Source organism: Mauremys mutica, chromosome 2, assembly GCF_020497125.1.
Source record: "Mauremys mutica isolate MM-2020 ecotype Southern chromosome 2, ASM2049712v1, whole genome shotgun sequence".
Classification (NCBI taxonomy): domain Eukaryota; kingdom Metazoa; phylum Chordata; order Testudines; family Geoemydidae; genus Mauremys; species Mauremys mutica.
Window position 1 is genome coordinate 135,538,769 of NC_059073.1, and position 12,176 is coordinate 135,550,944.

At 48.3% G+C, this 12,176-nt stretch overlaps 1 long non-coding RNA gene across 1 annotated transcript in view; it reads left to right on the forward strand.

Annotated features, from left to right (window-relative positions):
- The window catches only part of LOC123365169, a 31,876-nt gene that overhangs the window by 5,176 nt on the left and 14,524 nt on the right, over window positions 1-12,176 (forward strand). Inside the window, exon 2 of the long non-coding RNA XR_006577458.1 lies at window positions 9,114-9,202. This is a non-coding gene — a long non-coding RNA (uncharacterized LOC123365169). The remainder of the gene's footprint in view (window positions 1-9,113; window positions 9,203-12,176) is intronic.

The following is a 12,176-nucleotide window of genomic DNA, read 5'->3' on the forward strand; positions in this document are numbered from 1 at the left end:
GTTAAAGAGGGGAAAAAAATATGGCCCATCTTCACCTCTGTACCCAGAATAGCTTTGAAACTAGGAACGCGCTCACTTCTTTGGCCTAATTTCAAGCCCACTCAAATGCTGCAGGTTCAGAAGTTCTACCTGGATGGAGGCCAGTATTGTTGACATGTTCTGTTAACCAGAGTGAAAGTGAGGAGCAGGAAATAAAAATCCAATGAAAACAAAATGGTGAGAAGTGGAGCAGAGAGCATGGACTGAATAGGAAACAGAGTGAGGAAAAGGAAAAATCGGATAAAATATTGACAGAGGGCCTATTCTCTGCTCGTATAAACTGAGAGATCAGCACATTTGGGGCCAATGGAGCGATGCTAATTGACACCAAGAGAGAATTCAGCCCAGTATGTAGTGCATCCACTTGTGCCAGATGAGCTCTTGGGTGGAACTTCTGTCCTTAATAGGTGGAGGAAACGCAAAGCTCCCAAACTCCACTGGGCTTCCCTTCTATCCTCCTACTGAGCAGTCAGAGAAGTGCATGCTCTCTACTTTGCCAAATAGTCAGGGTGACATTTGCAGCCCACCTGAAATTGCCAGCTGATGTCCCTTCCCCCTGAGGATAAGTCAACCCTCCTAGCAGAGGCTCAGAGCCCTGAAATGAAACCTCAGAGGCTTAAATGAGTTTGACGTTTGATTCTGAGAGCCTGTGATTGCAGCTGACATTGCACGGCAGCTGGGAAATGCAGCGTCACTCAGCGGGATAGGTAATGGGAATAGGTAACTTAGGAGGAAAGGAAAAGGCATGGCTGACGCACCCAGAGAAGGCCGTTCCTCCATATGGAAGGGAGCAATGAGGAGAAGTGGCTGTTCAGCAGCCACCAAGGATTTGTCTCAACCCTAGACTTTGCCAGATGCAACCCTTCCATGGCGATGTGCATGTAACACCCGCTGGAGCCAGAGGGAGAAGAGGCTGCACAATGGAGACCCTCCCTCCTGAAGTAGCTGGGCAGGGAGGGCAAAGTGCAAGTTCCGTTCCTCCAAGTTCCCTCCAGCAGGAGCGCCGTTAGCACTAACGGGTGGGGTAGTGAGGGGGACTCGAGGACGGCCTTTGAGTACAACCCCACCGCCGGGACTTCCCTTTTGACGGGCTGCTCATGAGCAGAACCATCCTGTAGTTGCCTCTGGCTATTATTATTTGGAATGTGAGAGCATCTAGGAGCAGGGCCTCGTTATGCTTGGTGCTGTACAAATCCAAAGCAACATAGTAGGACTCATTGTCTACTAGGAATGGGAGGGGATGGATCAGAGGAGGGACAGGGTGACTCTATGGCACATGGGGCTACAGGGACTCTGGCTTGTGGAGCAGCTCATGGGCACCCCAAGTAAGGCTGCAATAAATCCTGAGACTGCTCTCATTTACTCTAGGCTCTTCATTGACACCACCACCAGCATCTGACCTAGAATTTGGGCTTAAGGCCAAATTTCCCCTTGTGCTTGGGCTGCACTTTCGGGGTTGCTCCTTACACGAGGGGCAGCATAGAATCTCTTTCAGTATTTTAGCGACAGAGTCCTGTGGCACCTTATAGACTAACAGACGTTTCTTCCAGTATTTTGTTTCACTTACTGTCTTAAAGTTACAGCACACAGTTGCTGTGTGCCTGATAAAGGCTGTCACATTCCACCCCAGAGGTGGCTGCGTTTCAGCAATGGCTAAAGAAAAAGCACTACTGGAGTCTTCAGCAATCAGCCCATAAGTGCTTTTCATTACCCAGTGGGGTAGGTAACAAGGTGGTGAACAAATACCACAGCTCCCGGCGTTTTCCTTTCAAGAGCAAAAGAAGAAGAAATCATTTATCAATGGAATCATCAGCGAGCCCCAGTCCCAAATAGCCCTGTGTCCCCTTCCAGCTGTTAACAGCTGCAGAGCTGCTGCCTGGCTCTTTGTGCCCATTTTATTCTGAACAAAGGCTGCACTATCCGCTCCTGTAAAAGCAGCTGTTAGCAGGATCTTGAGCTGAGAACAATCACTCCCTGCTTTAACCAACAGGGTTATTATTTCTACTTGGCTCAAGTGTTAAAAACAACGCACACAACACAGGGTATTAAAAGTGTGTGGGGGTAGGGGGAGACGAGAATCCGCCGAGGGAACACAGATGGCTGGGGATCTGTCAGTAGAGGGAATTGTTGGAAACCTCCTCGCTATTCACATCCTTCATGTATGTGATGCTAATAAATCCTGGATTCGGAGAACAGTGAGAGAGCTCCAGATGTAAAGCCCCTTATAGATCATATGGTGTTTCCGACATACGCTGGGCAGGCCCAGGACTCCAGGGGGATGATGGGGAAAGCCAGATTGGAGCAGTGGGCTGTGCAGAGAGCTCCTCAGCTCATTCAAGCTGTGGCTGTTCCTTTACCAAAGGCGTAATTAGATGCTGTTGTTCAATACAGAATCCTACAGGGGTCTGCTGGAGAAAATCCTTTCTGATTCTGTTTAGGAGGGGGAGGAAAGAAAGGGAAATGTTGCCCCCCTCTCCCTCCAAGTGGAAAACAGAACGCAGCAGTGGTGAGATTGTAGCTGTGAAGCGGAGGAAGCCGCCTGCTTCTGCTGCATGTGAGAAACCCATTTCTAAATCCCTCTTGCCGGAGATGACTCTCCCACGGGGAATCGCTCAGTGGCTAGTGCCAGCAGCCGGCTGCTTTCAAGATTAAAAGACATATGTGCCTTCCTTTCCAAGGGGCTGTTTAATTAAAAAATTATACTGTGTTGCTGGACTGAAAAACAGGGTTCTGGCAGGACTGGATAAAGGCTAGCAACACTGTGGATAGGGGCTGTTGGGGAGGTTTCTGGAGACAGCTCTGCTGATGTCTCTTTTTCTGTTCATTAGCCACCCCTGCTATTCCAGCCGTAGGCTCCCCACAAACAGCTCTGCCAACTCACCTCAGTCTTGACCTGCAGCCTCGCCCATTCTTCCAGTGGGGACCCTCATACCACTCTGGTAGTTAAGGTGACCAGATATCCTGATTTTATAGGGACAGTCCCGATATTTGGGGCTTTGTCTTGTATAGGTGCCTATTACCCCTCACCCGCAGTCCTGATTTTTCACACTTGCTGTCTGGCCACCCTACTGTCCCTGCCACACTTCTTACCTGCAGCCCCCTGCCCAGGGCTGACGAGAGGAGGGGGAAGCGGGTACAAATTACTGGGGACCGGCGGTCCAGAAGGGGGCCCAGGGCCCGGCTTCCCCGACTTTGTCGGCCTGTTTAGCCGATCTGCCCTTGCTGGGGGGGGGGAGAACATTTTTTTTCACCGGGGCCCGAACCTGCTCTCAGCGGCCCTGCCCCCGCAGAATAGGTAGGGTGACCAGACAGCAAGTGTAAAAAATCGGGACTGGGGGTGGGGGATAATAGGTGCCTATATAAGAAAAAGCCCCCCAAATCAGGACTGTCCCTATAAAATCGGGACATCTGGTCACCCTAAGAACAGGGCCCATATATATATGGACTCTCTCGCTTTATACACATATTTCAGTTCTCTATAACTAATAAAACAGAGTATCCTGCATTTACATAGTGCCTTTCATCCTGAAAGACCCCAATGTACATCACAAGGTATTTATAAAGTATATCAGAATTCCTTCACCCCGTCACTGAAATGCAGTCAGCTCTGGGGAGGAATGTGGCAGGTGTTTAACTGCAAAATGATATCATAAAATAAATTAGTGCCAAAAGGCAAGGCGAATCCTCTATCCACCTAGAACTGCAGGGGTGGGGCGGCTGGGGGCGGGAAGTATAGTGAGGCAGGACATAGGCTAACCCTCCCCATCCTTGTGAAAAGTTCCAAGGAGATCATTAATTTCCACAATTGGCCTGGACTAATTTTGCATCTCATATTCCCTTTAAAAAAGGTGATCTGAGGGCTGTCTCTCAGTTCTACCATCCAGGCAGAACATCTCCTAGGGCAGCAAAATGCTTAGCAACTGCTCAATGTGTGAGTGCTGGCAGGGCTGTTTAAAAACAAAAAGAGGGAGAGAAATCATCACTTTAAAGACAGCACAGGCTCATTTTTGCTTCCCAGACCAGGGGAATACCCAGTCCTTCTCTGTCCTGGTCTACGCTACAGCCTTCAGCCAGCATACTGTGTGTGTCGGGGTGTGAAGAGGTGTGATCCCCGACCAACAGAGCTGTGTCAGTGGAAGGTCCTGGTGTAGATGTAGCTATGCTTTGCTTTATGGGTGTAGATAGTTTCTGTCTGAGGGTTGGTTTTATGATACTAGTACAAAGCACAGCTTTGATGGTATATCTGTGTCCATGCCAGGAGTGTTTTGCCAGTATACCAGTATTCCTATACCCGTAAAGTGCTTCTAGTGTAGACATGGCATTAGCAGAGGGGCAGACACAGATTTCCTGTTAGCTCAGGACAGAAAAAACCATAGAGCTGGTACTTCCTATAAGGTGAATCCACTGCCATCCTAATCAAACCATTCCACTCCCGCATACCTCCCCTCCCCCTGTTTGGGATGACATTATTAGACAATATTGGGTAACATGAAGGAAGGATGGTTTTGTGGTTAAGGGTCTGGAGAAAGAGTCAGGAGAACTGCATTCATTTCCCAGTTCTGCTACAGACTCCCTGTGTGACTGTCTGTCCCAGTGCTTCTTATGGCCCTTTGCACTGTAATGTCAGAGCACCTCTCCTTACTTAACAGATGACCTTGGGCGAGTCTCTGGAACTGTCTGGGCCTCAGGGTTCCTATCTCTAATACGGGAATAGTAATCTTTCCTTTCCCCCACCCGCTCTCTTGTCTGTTCAGACAATGAGCTCTTTGGGGCAGGGACTGTCCCTCACTATGTGTGTGTACAGCACCTAGCACAATGGGGAGCATGGAGGTGCTACTGCAATATAAATAATTACAAGGATGATACCCACCAACAAAGGACATCCCCCCCCCGCAACAAAGGACAGGGTTCCCCCTTGTTTTGCCTTGTGTGTGCAGAACCTCCCCTAGACGCCACCCCCTTTCCCTCTCTTCTTGCTGCACTAGCAGTCACAGTGACTCAGATTGGTAACGCAATAACCGGTAGGTTGATATATCTATTGCTCGACATGGCCAGGATGCTCATAGCCAAGGCCTTGGCAGGGTATCTACTGAACTGCGATGCCATGCAATGAACTTCCAGGGTTACTGGTGTTAGCAACAGAGTAGCATAGCACTTTGCAGGCAAATGTAAAGACGAGAGACTGAAGGGAGCCAGTGACTTCAAGGGGAGCCAGGCAGTGTGATCTTGTCGATGTCAGTCAGTCAAAGTGAATTTGTCATGTTACTGCAATGCCTGGCATCCGGTGCTCATAAATCCTGTGTGATGTGTTCATTACACCAGTCCATTAAGATGGCAGGGGGACCCAGCTGCAGTTAATGATTTACCTCATTCTTGTAATTTCACCTCATGGAATTTGTCTGCTGCGGGATCTGCAACCTCGTCTCCTTTCTCCTTTATGGGATGCAGATGAAGAATACTAAAAACCAGAAAAGCTGCATGTGGGGCTAGGGAGTGGAACAGCAGGGTGGGCTTGAGAATGGAACTGAAGGGCAGTGGTAGAGCTGTTAGGGTGACCAGATGTCCTGATTTTATAGGGACAGTCCTGATATTTGGGGTTTTTTCTAATATAGGTGCCAATTACCCCCCACTCCCGTCCCGATTTTTCACACTTGCTGTCTGGTCACCCTAAGAGCTGGGCATGTCTGGAGTCTGGGACTGGGACTGCAGTGGGGCTCCAGAGTAGGACTGAGGAGCGTTGGTAGGTCACAGTGTGGCGAACAGGATGGAATAGCCAGGAGGCTGCAGTCCTGGCTGCATCAGCAGAGCAGGAAGAACGAAAGGGCCTGAGGACTGGTCAGGGCTGAGGTGCGCTAGTATAGCTGTTTTCACGGGAAGATTGCACATTCCCCGTGAACCAAGCCACCTCAGTCAACCCTTTGCTTTCAAGACCTATCTGCCAGCCAGACCTCCCTGGTAGGATATCCAGCCGGGAGCTCTGCCCCAAGCTGATGCAGGCTGAAGCGACTGGCCTCTCCTGGAGAGCAGTTTGAAAAAACAGCACCGGGCAGAGGCAGGGAAAACACTAAGACTCAGGTCCCTTTACTCATTCCCCTTCGTTCTCCTCATCTCCAGTCCCCCATGCAGTCATCTCAGCAGAGAGGAGCCAAATTCCTGATTGGTCTCCTTTTGTTCTTCATTTCCTCCTGAGCTGTGTCTCCGCGATAACAAGCCCCCACATCTGTTCTCCCACTGCAGCCTTGGGCTGGGGCCTTATCTTGCCGCAGACTAATTTGATTTTTATGGTGATAGAGGCATTGGTAATTACTGTAATAAAAGAGGAGATTTGCAGCCGCTCCCATTGCCCAAACTGAGAGTGGGGGGGGGGGGGCTGCTGGACTGACACCACAGTTGACTTGTTTCATAACTCATGCATTACATTAATGATAAGTGGTGCCCCTCTTGGGAATGTGGGGAGGGGGCTGTGGTGGGAGGGGGGAAAGAAAGTGTTTCCAATTAAAAAGGAAGCCACTTCAATTCCACCTCCCCCTCGCTTCTCCTTTGTTCTCAAAATTAGAAAGCAAAGAAAAGAACAAAACAAATCGAGGAATAAGGGGAAGGGCAGGAAGACTCTAGCTACCAGGGCCAATTGAACGAAATTAACATGGGGCTGGGAGGAAATCAGCATCCAGGGGTGCTAGCATAGGAGGGGTGAAAAGAACCACCTGAGTCCAGGGCACAGAGGGACAGGCATCCAAACATCATCAACACCTCAGTCGCAATTGCCATTTTTTTAACATATTTTTGCATGAATGCATTGTTTTACATATCTGCTCTCAGTAATATGAATCAATTAATTAACACATTTAATTGCAGAAAGATGTATCTCCCTAGAGCTAGCTAAACATCGTACAGTTAGGTAACCCCCCTAACCCATTGTGCACATAATAAATGTGTGCATTAGATGCACAGACTGACAATCTGCAACGCTATCTAGGTAGCTACTTCCCCCACAGAGATACACTCTGGCTGCTCTAGTTGTATTTCTATTGCATAGTAGTTAACCCTCATTAAATATGTAGTTGGTCTATATTAGGCATAGAATAATGATCCTATTAGATTTAGCTTCAATGCTTGGGGTCTGATTTGGCCTCCCTTACATTGACCAGTGCCTGGTTCCACAGGTAGCCCCATTGGTTTCAATGGAGGTACTCGCAGAGCAAGGCACTGTTCACCACGAGCCAGAGTGGGCAGAAACGAGCTCTGAGTTTGGTGCATTTACTGAAACTGGAGCTCTTCAGGAAGCGAGTGTCTCCATGACTGTTTGAGACTCTGGCTTACCCATCACAGAGCCGAGCCCTTTGTAACTCCAGACTCCAAGGATTCATATCTTGCTTAGTAGCTCATCCTTATACCCCTATCACACTACTTCTGGCATCATTCTGCAGAATCCGTTTCTTCCCAGCCCACAAGTCCTTTTTGGTCCATTTTTGGGCTCACACACCTGATTGGCTTTTCTCCCACACTTAGGGTGAAATATCTGGACAGGGGATGGGAGGTAATAGGCACCTATATAAGACAAATCCCCCAAATCAGGACTGTCCCTATGAAATAGGGACGTCTGGTCACCCTACCCACACCCCTACTCCTGGGGAATGCTGCTAGTGCACAGCTAGTGCAATGGGAGAGGTAAATGATCCATTCCAACTAGGCAGCCTGCTCTGCAAGCCCTTTCCCAAATGTGCTGCCATTCTCATTTATGGACATCCATGAAAACTGAACGTGCTGTGCAGTTTAGCTTAATGTATTATAAACTAGAAGCCAAAGCCCATAAAGAATGAGTTTTTTTGCATAATTGAATGCATACATCTCTTTATGCACTTTTACAGCATTCCAGGTCTGTGGTTACAGGAACGTTCCACCTCACTGATATGCAATTAGCACCGCAGGAGCATTCTGCTGAGGCTTGATCACCTTTGGCTGAATGGAATGGCCAGCCAGTGAGATGTCAGTACGTGCTGCATCTCCAGCCCAAAAGCAAGTGCAGTTGAGCCCACTCTGGGCAGCCATGGGACCTGTCAGCAGTAAAAGGGAGCTGTGTAGTTTTGAAAACCTGGCCCCAAATGTATGTGCTGAGCTCCTGTGAAAATCTGTCCACTTGGCACCAAAATCAGTGACCAGATTTTCAAAAGTGCTCAGCATGTCAGTTACTCTGCACTTTCAAAATTGTGGCCCCCATTCTGGGAACTGAGCACTGGGAAAACCTGACAGCTGACTCAAGAAACCTTTGTGGCTCAGCCATTTGAAGGAGACATGGAGCACACACTGAACAGTGGGTCACACCAGTAAAATTTCAATCCATCTCAAGCCTATTTTCTATTCTTAAAATAAAATTGCCAGCTGGGCATGCAGCAGAGGAATGAGATTCTGGACAGCTTCATCCCTGCCTCTGTTTCTCACTTTTTTTCTCCTTATTTATTCACACAGCAATTGAAAGCATGCTAGTCACTGAGAGCAAATTAAAAACACAAGGCCCCTGTGCAAAGTACCCAACCAAAGTATCTCACGTCACAGTATTTTGATATGTCTGCTTCGAGCCCTGATGATAAGGTCTTTCTCTCTATAGAGAAATGTTCCACAACCCATTGGCAGGGAAAAGCTTGGGCCATCAATGCCTTGCTGTGCTTTGTTTTGTTAATCAGTCTATAAGTTTTTTAAAAATAAACGGCTGCCTGGGATTTCAAGAGTCTAAGGGAATTAGGTCCAGATCTGGGCCTTACACATCCAAATGTCATCAAAATTCCATAGAAGTTGGGCACCTAACTTCTTTCCACCCCATGGAAATTCCCGTTTTTGTTTCTAATCCTGAGCAGATGTATGTCTGTCAAACCTACTCATGGAGCCTCTCCCCCTTACAGCAGAAGGAGACCCCTGTGTTGAGTGCTGAGGGAAGGTCTGGGGCATGTGGTTATTTCATCTCATTTGCTCATGCTGTGAAGAACACTAGTGGGTCTTTGGTTGGGGGAGAGAAAGGAGGGTTCTCCAGGAAGCATTTTAAAGGCAGAATTGACAGCGAAAGCCTTGTCTACACACAGGAATTCAGCATTCAATGCAGCTGCCTGGCTGGACCTTCAGTACGAACACGGGCAAATGGGGATCTGCACCAACTGCGATAATAAAGGAGGTAAATGCATGATGTGGCTTACCCTCGTTTGCGCGCAGGGGTCATCAACAACACAGCTACACCAGATTCAGCAATTGGGGCTCCTCCCCAGGAGGACAAGGCCTAGTAACACTGAGGGCTTGTCTACACTACCCGCCGGATTGGCAGGCAGCGATCGGTCCAGCAGGGGTCGATTTATCGTGCCTATACTAGACATGATAAATCGACCGCTTAGTGCTCTCCTGTCGACTCCAGTACTCCACCAGAACGAGGAGCACAAGCGGAGTTGACAGGAGAGCGTCAGCTATAGACTTACCGCAGTGAAGACATTGTGGTAAGTAGATCTAAGTACATCGACTTCAGCTACGTTATTCATGTAGCTGAAGTTGTGTATCTTGGATCGACCCTGCACGGTAGTGTAGACAAGCCCTAAGGCCTGTTCTATACTTAAAAGTTAGATCCATCTAGCTACATCCTTCAGGGCTGTGAAAAAATGTGTGCCCTGAGCACTGGAGTTAGGCTGACGTAATGCTGGTATGGATGTGGTTAGGTTTTCCATCCACCTCGCTACTGCATCTCGGAGAGGTGGATTAATTACATCGATAGAAAAATCTCTTCCTGGATGTAAGAAATGTCTACCCCGCAGTGCAGCAGTGGTACCGCTTCCGCCCCATAGCTCTGCAGCTGCTGTAACATAGACATGGTCTAATATTTTGCAGTTCTCCAGCACTGCTCCTGTGAGGATTTCCAAGCACTTTGCAGACATCAATTAAAAAGCCTCCCAAAATCCCTGGTGCAAAATGGAACATTCATTGTTCGTTCAGCTAAACCACCACACGTGCATGCACCAAAAAAAAAAAAAAAAAAAAGACAACCCAAGTAAAATGCAAACTCACCCACTTCTGAGCTGCACCTTTCAGAACCACTCAGGATCAGCTTATATAACAAGCTCTTATCCCAACACAAATACATGGTGTTTAAACTGGGTTAAAAGGCCCTGCTGGAATGGCTTCGGGGACTAAGTACAGCTTAGCTCAGTTAATGAAACAAAGAAAGGAATCCTCCCTGTTTCACTTAGGGCATATATACATGGGGAAATTGACCAGAACAGAGAGTCCGGAATAGCTCCCCATGTGGACACTCTTATTCTGGAGTAAGGGTCATTTTTTCTGATTTCTCTTAATCCACTTTGGAAGTGAATAGGGTTTATGCATCACTTAATTTTGATTTAAACCCTAACAGCTTGATCCAAAGCCCTTTGAAGTCAGTTTAAAGACTCTCATTGACTCTAATAGCCCTAAAAGAACTTCACCCTCAGAAATGGAGCCTAAGTGGTGCATAGAACTTGTGCTGCCATCCTACAGGGGATTAAACCAGGGACCTGGAGAATTAAAGGCATATGCTGATGCAGCTTGAGCTAAAGAGCCGAACTCCCTTATGTGGGGCTGTAACAGATGCATATTATCTGTGGGTCGGGCACAGAGAGGGACCCGTAACACACACCCTGACCAGTGGGTTACATGGGCTCTGCACCAGGGTGCATGTAGCTCTACTGCCTAGAACCGTTTTTGTGGTAAGTTTTCTAAAGGGAAAAGCTCAATCAATGGCTGGGTTCCCTCACATCAGAGCCACTCGATGGAGTCATGGCAGCTACACAGCGTCGTCTTTAACCCGGCACGCCTCTGGCTTTTTGTTTTGTAGTGGGAGCCTAGTCTATGAGTTAGAGTGCAGTCTGGAGGCAGGAGTACTGAGAAACATGGGAAAGGATCCAAACGCCAGCTGACTCATGGGCTAGCACCATTTGCAGCCCAGAGGGAGCGTTCATGGCTCAGTTATACAGATGCCGTGTCTGCTGGATTCTTTAATGTTCTGCCTTGCATGGGTAATTCCTCGTTTGCTCCATATCATAAACCCCTCTGCGCACGTATGCTAGGATAGGTTGCCTTTGCTGCAAAAAGCCAAGTGATCAGTTAGTTGGCTCTTTTCTGAATCCCTGGAAGTGCTGACCCAGCCTGCCCTATATTTAAAGGGGGAAGAATCCAGGGGGAAGAATCATGGCTGGGGCTGAGGCAGGAGCTGGCTCAGGTGGGGAGCTGGAGGGGCTTTGTTTTCAGAGCAAGGATGGTTTTGCTTGCATCAAGAGCTCCCTTTGTTTTTGCAACAGCCCAAGGTAAGGTCGAACCCACTAGGGTTCTAGGAAAATGGAATTTTGTTTTGCTTCAGCTGGTTTCTGGGCAAAGAGAGAGATTTCATTGTGGTGATTCAGTTAAGAGACACCTCCTCTCTCTCCATTTCTCCTTCTCCCTGTCTCCAGTATCTTTTCCTTCCTCCTGTCTTAAAACACCCACACTCCTGGGCCTGGGCCAAAGTCACCTGAGAGGCTTTCATTCCTCTTTCTTCTCTTCCTCCCTCCTCTTTCTTTCTGTCTTCCTCACACTCCCTTATGTTTAGCCCTCTCCCTCCTCCCAGTAACAACTTCTCACTGCAACAGGGACAGGTTTTTGCATTAGCCCGTTGAGCCTCCCATTTCTCTCCAGCGTTCTGTTCCCTTCAGTTAAGCCTACTTCCCCTTTTGGCCAGGAGAGTAGGAAGAGCTGAGCTGGCACAAGAAGCTGGAAATGTCCTTGACAGAGAGTAAACAGTGCCCAGCTGGCATCAGGGGGATCCTAAGTCAGCGTCCTGGACATGCACACCCTGGAGAGGAAAGAGCACGTGTGACCTCCGGGTGCCAAACTCAAGTGCTGTTATTTAAAATGAAAAGGCAGATCTGTTGCTTGATCTTGGCATGTACCTGGAATCCCATGGGGATGGCGTGTGCATATTCAGAACACACCCAACCTCCCAGCTTCTAGCTCTAAGTCGGCATCTCCTTGCGTGTCATTAGCGTGCTGCCTAACCGCATGGTGTGCAATTACTCGGTGAGGATAAATAAACCCATCAAACACTCAGAAAAAACGATTCTCTAACTGCCTTGCAGTTAATAGGTTTGGAGCCT